Here is a 7494-nt window from a genome sequence, read left to right on the forward strand (position 1 = left end):
GCCAAGGGCAAATCTAGAAATTTTATTTAGGAGGGCACAATTCATATAAAATCACAAAAGATAGTGATTAGAAGACTCTCTTCGAACTTTTTTTTAAGAATATTGGGTTCATAGTCCATAATCTTAAGTTTTATTCCTAATTTCACATCTCAACAAATATAAAATTTATTAGAAGACTTTAAATTTTTTTCAATACAAGTTTTGTAAGTCTTTTTTTTCAATAGTACCCTTGCCTCCGGGGTATAATGCATACGGTGGGTGCATGACATCTCTGGTGTAATGATCAGAAGTCAATTTCTCATAAACTAACGACCTATAGATTACCCCACCATGTGTCTAATGCATGTATACCTATATTTACCTCCTTCCATATCCATATGATAGACACTAGAGGGATTGTTAAAATAATATATTTATATATTTTTTTTCAATAGTACCTTTTTTGAGAAAATGATGATTATTGAATATTTGATTTTCTTAAAAAATATCTTAATATATTACATATAGTTCCAAAAACATTAAGAAATATATCAAGAAATAATAATACCTAAAATCAATCATAAATAATAAAACTAATAAATATTTAACCATCAACACTCCAAAACAATATTAAAAATTTAAGATTCTTACTATCAAAATATATAAAACTCCACAGTATCAAACTAACAATTAAGAAATAAAAACAATAAATAAATATAACATAGGTTTCCAAAATGATAAAATCCAAAGGTAAAAAAGGGAGAAAAGTAAAGAAAAATATAATACCTTCTTCACAAATCACAAGCAAGAGCAAGCTTTTTATTTTTATTTATTTATTTTGAGAAGAGGGCAAGAGCCATGTGAAAAGGATTTAAAATAAGATTTTATTTTTAAGGTATATTTGTAATTTCCAGAGGAGCCATCAGCCCATCGCCCCCTTCCCCTCTTTGTAAGTCCTCCCTGCGTGCTGAGTTACGTGAATCGTATTACAGGTCACGTGGCTAGCGTATTGGGTCACATGTAGTTATTTTTATGGATTTTCCAAAATGGTCTTGCACCCAATATACTATGTCCATCCGTTTCGATCCAACTAATCATTAGAGGTGAACAAAAATTATGTAAAATTGAAATTATACTTTCCAATTTATCCAAATGATGAATGAATTTTTTTTTTATATAACTGGATCGATCATCTAAAAATTAATCAACATAAGAAGAATAAATGGTTCCAAATTTAAAAAAAAAAATGTTTGATGACTAGTTGGGAAAAAAATGGAAATGACAAAGTGTATAATAGAGAAGTGCTAGAGTAAAATAAATAAATAAAAATTAAACACAAGTATTTATGTTCAAATCCCCTAATCCTACTCTACACCTTATTTAAATTATTAGATGAATTACTATTTGAAAATCCCATTAATATCTTGTACAATAATTTTTCTTTTAGAAAATATAAAACAAGTAAATCAAAAGAAAAGACTTGAATAATAAAAACTTATGAGAGCTAAAAGACAAACTTTAAGCCCTTAAAATAAAAGAATAATACAAATAAAAAAGTAGTACAATTGTTTTATGGTTGTAGGTCGAGTTCCGTTTGCCTACTTAATCAACACAAATCACTCAAATCGATTGCATTATTATTTATCCGATTTAGGTAGAAACAAAAGCTTTCTATTTGCTTGCAAGCAAAAGGTATTAAATCAACTATATAATTCTATTGGGCTATGCAAGTTACAACCCGTATTGGATTGGACCATGAATAGTCTTGCTCGATTGGTACCTCTAATGATTGGGGGTGTTTCTATGATAATTTGAACTTGCACATTACCAAAAAAAAATTAGCTTGGTGGCCTGTTAAAATAATTTATACACTGAGGCTATTTTGGGAAAACGGTTCGCAAAAATTGATATTTATAGAATAAAATATTTTACTAAATCAAAGGTGTTTATTGGATTAAGAATTTGATTTAACCAAATTTTATATCGTGTGTTGACAATCAAGTCAATTTTTATTGGCATATTAAATGACAATATTAATACTGATGTGTCGTACAAAAATATTAAAACACGAAAAGTTTATCATTGATTTATCAAATGTCTACTTTGATTTTGACATTTTATAAAAAAAGACTTCTTTAAAATAATGACATTAATGAAAACGCAATCATTAAATAAATAGCTTTCTTAAAGCATCCACAGGTCGACAGTAGAAGGAAGCTCCTCCCATGCTGAGGTCCCTTAAGGGATGGAGCTCTCTCCCTTCCATAGTAGGAATCCGACTTCTTTTATTTTTAATTCTTTTTTTAAGTTTAGTTTTCTAAAATTAATAAAATAATAAATATTAATAATTTGTAAAAAAAAATTGAAGAGTTCATGAAATAATTGTTGAAAGATTTTTTTATAGTGAATAAATTATGAATTTTTAGTTTCGATGTGACAACGAAGAACCTCTAAATACTAAGATCATCTCCAATCCATCATCAAAATATCAAATTTGATGTAAAATTAACACCAAAATGCACCAACCCATATATCAAATTTCACACTAAATATAATGTGATGAATAGCACAACACCATCTTTGGTATGCACTATATTCACATTACCATATTTGGTGTGGGAGAAAAATTTTATTTATATTTTTTAATTTTAGTATATAATTAATAAATTCAAATATAATTAATTTGTAATTATTATTTACTCTCTTTATTTATAAGATATTTAAATTTAATTATTATTTATTCTAAACTTAAAATAAGTGTACTTAATAACATATTTAAATTTTATTATGTATATTTGTAAAGATTTAATTTATTAAAATTATTATTTTAAATTTATTCACTATATTTTAATTATAATTATATTAATAAATTATATCATTAATTTCATAAAAATATAATAAAATATTAAAAATATTTATATGCATAAATATAAAATATATTACCAATTACATTGAAATAAAAAATGACATTAAATCAAAATATTACTAATAAAAATTTAAAAACTTGAGTAGCTAAACTTAACAAACAAGTACAAATAAAAATGATACTACTAATAAAGCACATAAACTTAAAATTACTTCAATAATATTATAATGCTAAAATTCAAGAAGATCACTCCCCATTTCGCTAAAATAATTATGAAGTTGCCCAAAAATATTCATAGGATTCTGAGATTCTTAATTTTCATCTTGATATTGATTGAGTTCTGATCCTTCTCCCTATATTAGAGATGTTTGAAATCCTTCTCCTTGATATGGAACTAAATGAGATCCTTATACTTGCATTCTCTTTTGCATAATTCTAATTTGCTCATTACGAATATATTCACACATCATCAGGTTCGAGATCAAATTTAAATCTTTGAACAAAATTTTAGTTTCTTTCTTGTAAATCATAGTATCTAACATTTTTGTAGTAGCAGTAGTACTTGTATTCATTGTCTCAACAAGTTACGCATTAATATTAATAACCTTTACAATTGTTCATCATTTTTTTCTTCATTTTTACTTTCTTCACCCCAGAATGTCATTTATTAGAAGTAGCACCACTCTGAATCCATGATATTACGATCAAAAATAGACATACAAGATGATAAAGGTGTATGAAATTCTTCCTCGGAGAATTATTATTTAGATGAACCAACATTAGCATTTTGTTATCGCAATTTCATACATGCAGTATTCATAATGTCGGTGCCAAATTTTTCAATGTCTTTCAGAATAATCCAGACATGGTCAAATTTAAAACCCTTTGTGTATTTTTGATCTTCTACAAACTAACATTCCGACACGAGTTAACTACAAGAAAATAATTGAACATTAGTTATGAAGACAATGATATATATTAATAAACTGAGATTTAATTTTGAAATTTAGATAGTCTAAAATAAATATGAGAATAGTAACTTACAATATCTTGTTCGGATGCTCCACCTTTCATTTTGGATACTGCACTTAACATAAAAAACATGCTTTTTTGCAAAGATCTTGGCAGTCGGCTATGATGCACAAAATTCATATTTGCACGAAACTCTTTCTCAATTCTTGCCTAGAATTGATCATTCGATTGGTTGATCCTAATGATTGGATTTTGTGAAATATGAAGGTAAACATGACATAAGCATTTATCTTCTTCAAATAAGTATGAAGCTTGTCAAGTGGGTTGCACTCATTTTAGTAGAAGAGAAACTCTCACAAAAATTCTTGATATAAAATGTGTTATACCAATATTTGCATGAAACTCTTTCTCAATTCTTACATAGAATTGATTGTTCGATTGGTTGATCCTAATGATTGGATTTTGTGAAATATGAAGGTAAACATGACATAAATATTTATCTTCTTCAAATGAGTATGAAGCTTGTCAAGTGGGTTGCACTCATTTTAGTAGAAGAGAAACTCTCACAAAAATTCTTGATATAAAATGTGTTATACCAATATTTGGTTAGCCATTATATAGTGAAAAAAAATGTGAATATAAAATTATACAAATTTTGATTCAGTGTCACGTCATGTCGCTTGCTAAACTTGTCCTAATGTTGTCATTGTTGTACACGTCATATATACAAATTTGTCCAAATATGTTCATTGTTAGGTCACGTCATTTGGACATACAAAAATATGTGTTCAGTGCTCGGTCACGTCGCCTGTTCAACCTGTCTCGATGTTATCATTGTTGTGCCACGTCATCTGTGCAATTTTGTCCAAATGTATCATTGTTAAGTCATGTCATCTGGACACACAAAATGTGTGTTCAGTGCTCGGTCACGTCGTCTACTCAAGTTGTCCCGATGTTGTCATTGTTGTGTCATATCATCTGTGCAATTTTATCCAAATGCATTCATTGTTAGTCACGCCATCTAGACACACAAAATTATATGTTCGGTGCTTGGTCACGTCACCTGCTTAACTTGTCCCGATGTTGTCATTGTTGTATCAAATCATCTGTGCAATTTTGTCCAAATGTATTCATTGTTAAGTCGCGTCATTTGGACACAAAAATTTTAGTGGTCGGCCACGTCACCTATTTAACTTGTCCCAATGTTGTCATTATTTTGTCACGTCATTTGTGCAATTTATCCAAATATGTTCATTGTTAGGTCACGTCATTTGGACACAAAATGTATTCATTATTAGATCACGCATCATCTGTGTAACTTTGTCCAAATGTGTTGATTATTAGGCCACGTCATATGTATAAAATAAATAAAGTGTAGATATAACATATATTATAAATAATAAGTCATCCATTCAATTATCTCAGAAAATATATAACAATATTGAAGGTTCATCAAATTTATCATCTTCAATATCCTGATGTTGATAACTATGCGAAAAGTTTTGGTATAAGGCAACAACTGATCGCTCAGATGATTTCTAACAACATTCAAATTATCTTGAATTATCTCAATAAAGAAAACAGTCAGCATACATCGAGGCTCAATTCCTAGTTATAACATGATCAATCGTAATTGTGAAGCTGTTGATCGTAATCTATTCAATGATTATTTCGCTGAATATACATTGCATAATGATGTAATGTTTTGAAGAAGATTTCGAATGGGACAAAATTTATTTATGTGTATCTGTGATTTTATTAGTAATCATAACAACTATTTTATACAGAGAAGAGATTGACTTGGAAGACTTGGTTTGTCAAAATTGTAAAAAATAATAACTACATTTCGAATATTGACGTACGGTGTACCAACAAATGCTACTGATTAGTACATTAAAACGGGGAATCAACTGCCATTTAAAGTGTAAAACAATTTTATCATGCTGCTGTTGAAGTTTTTGGAGAGCAGTACCTACAATCTATAAATGCTCATGATGTTGTTAGGCTATTTCAGATTGGTGATCAACGAGATTTTCCAAGTATATTCGGTAGTCTAGATTGCATATATAGGAGATGAAAAAATTGTCCAACAGCATGGACGAGACAATATTAAGATCGTAGTGGAAAGCCAACATTTATTCTAGAAATAGTAACTGATTATTATTTGTGCATTTGGCATGTGCATTTTGGATTGTCAAGATCGAACAATGATATTAATGTACTTGAGTCTTCTCATCATTTTGCTATTCTTCCTACAGATATTACTATTCTTGCTCGTTATGTTATTCAAAGAAAAAAATACAATATGAGTTAGTATTTAGCTAATGGTATATATCTAAAATGACCAAACACTTGTTCAAACAATTCATGTTCTCCACGAGGTCGAAAGAATAAATTATTTGCAATGAAACAAGAAGCGTATAGAAAGGATGTTGAGCGAGCATTTGGCTTACTCCAATCATGCTTTGCAATTATTACAAGACCTTTATGGTTTTACTAGAAATTTTTTTTACATTACATCATGTATTATTATACACAATATGATAATTGAAGATGAATGTGATTTAAATACATCGATCTTAAAACACTTTAAGATGTCAACTCCAGGTGTTTAGCCTATAATAGATGATAATACTGAATTTAAAGAGTTTCTAGCTTAATATAAACAAATCAAAGACAAAGAAGCTATATTGACCTTTGAAATGCATTAATTAAACATTTATGCGAACAATATAATAATTTCAAAAATTAAAATCTTATAATATTATATTTTAATTAAATATCATTGTTTGTTTTAAATATAAAATAGTAAACTATTTTATCCTAATTGTGTATGAATTTATAATATTTTTAAAATATATTTATACTTAAATAATTATGTAATAAAATTAAAATTAAAAATTATATATTTATTTATATATATTAGTTGGATGTTGGATTTTAAAAAAAATTAACCTATCAAATATTAATGAAGTATTAATTTTTAATATAGTCAGTATCATATAAAAATATTAATAAATTTAAATATAGGTTGATAATTAAATTACGAATAAGAAAAATAAAATATTTTAAAGAATATTACTTTTTGATGTGATATGATGTGATGTAGATTTTATAATCTAAATGCATGATAAACGAATTAATTAATAAATGCGGTAAAAACTTACAGCGATCTCCCGCAGATCCGCAATCGGCAATGGCGAAACTCGCTATCGGAAGAGTGATCACAAGATCGGAAAGCCCTCCGCAATTTCACAAACCAAATCCCGCCGCTTTGGATGTTCTCCTCTTACTCTCGTCACACGCTTGCGATTTCATCCCCCCTGAGCCTTGGACGGACCCCCTTTATATAGGGAAATACCCTATGGGCATAATGGACATTTCCATTATGTGTAGTGGGGAACATGGGCCACGTTCCCCACTATCCCCATTTCCAACATCTCTCACTCGTCCAAGGTAAGTCACTAATGTTGGTGCAACCTTAGGTCAAGGTTGACCTGGTTGACCCAACTCGAGTTGACTTGACTCGAGTTGTATTTTGATGTTTGACTTGGGAAGATTGTTGATGCAACTTTAGGTCAAGGTTGACCTAGTTGAGTTGCATGTTGATGTTTGACACTCGTGAGAGAGTTCTATTCTTGATGTGAGACAAGAATAGATGTTTGGGGGATTGTAGG

The sequence above is a fragment of the Zingiber officinale genome, chromosome 8B (assembly GCF_018446385.1).
Source record: "Zingiber officinale cultivar Zhangliang chromosome 8B, Zo_v1.1, whole genome shotgun sequence".
Taxonomy (NCBI): Eukaryota; Viridiplantae; Streptophyta; class Magnoliopsida; order Zingiberales; family Zingiberaceae; genus Zingiber; species Zingiber officinale.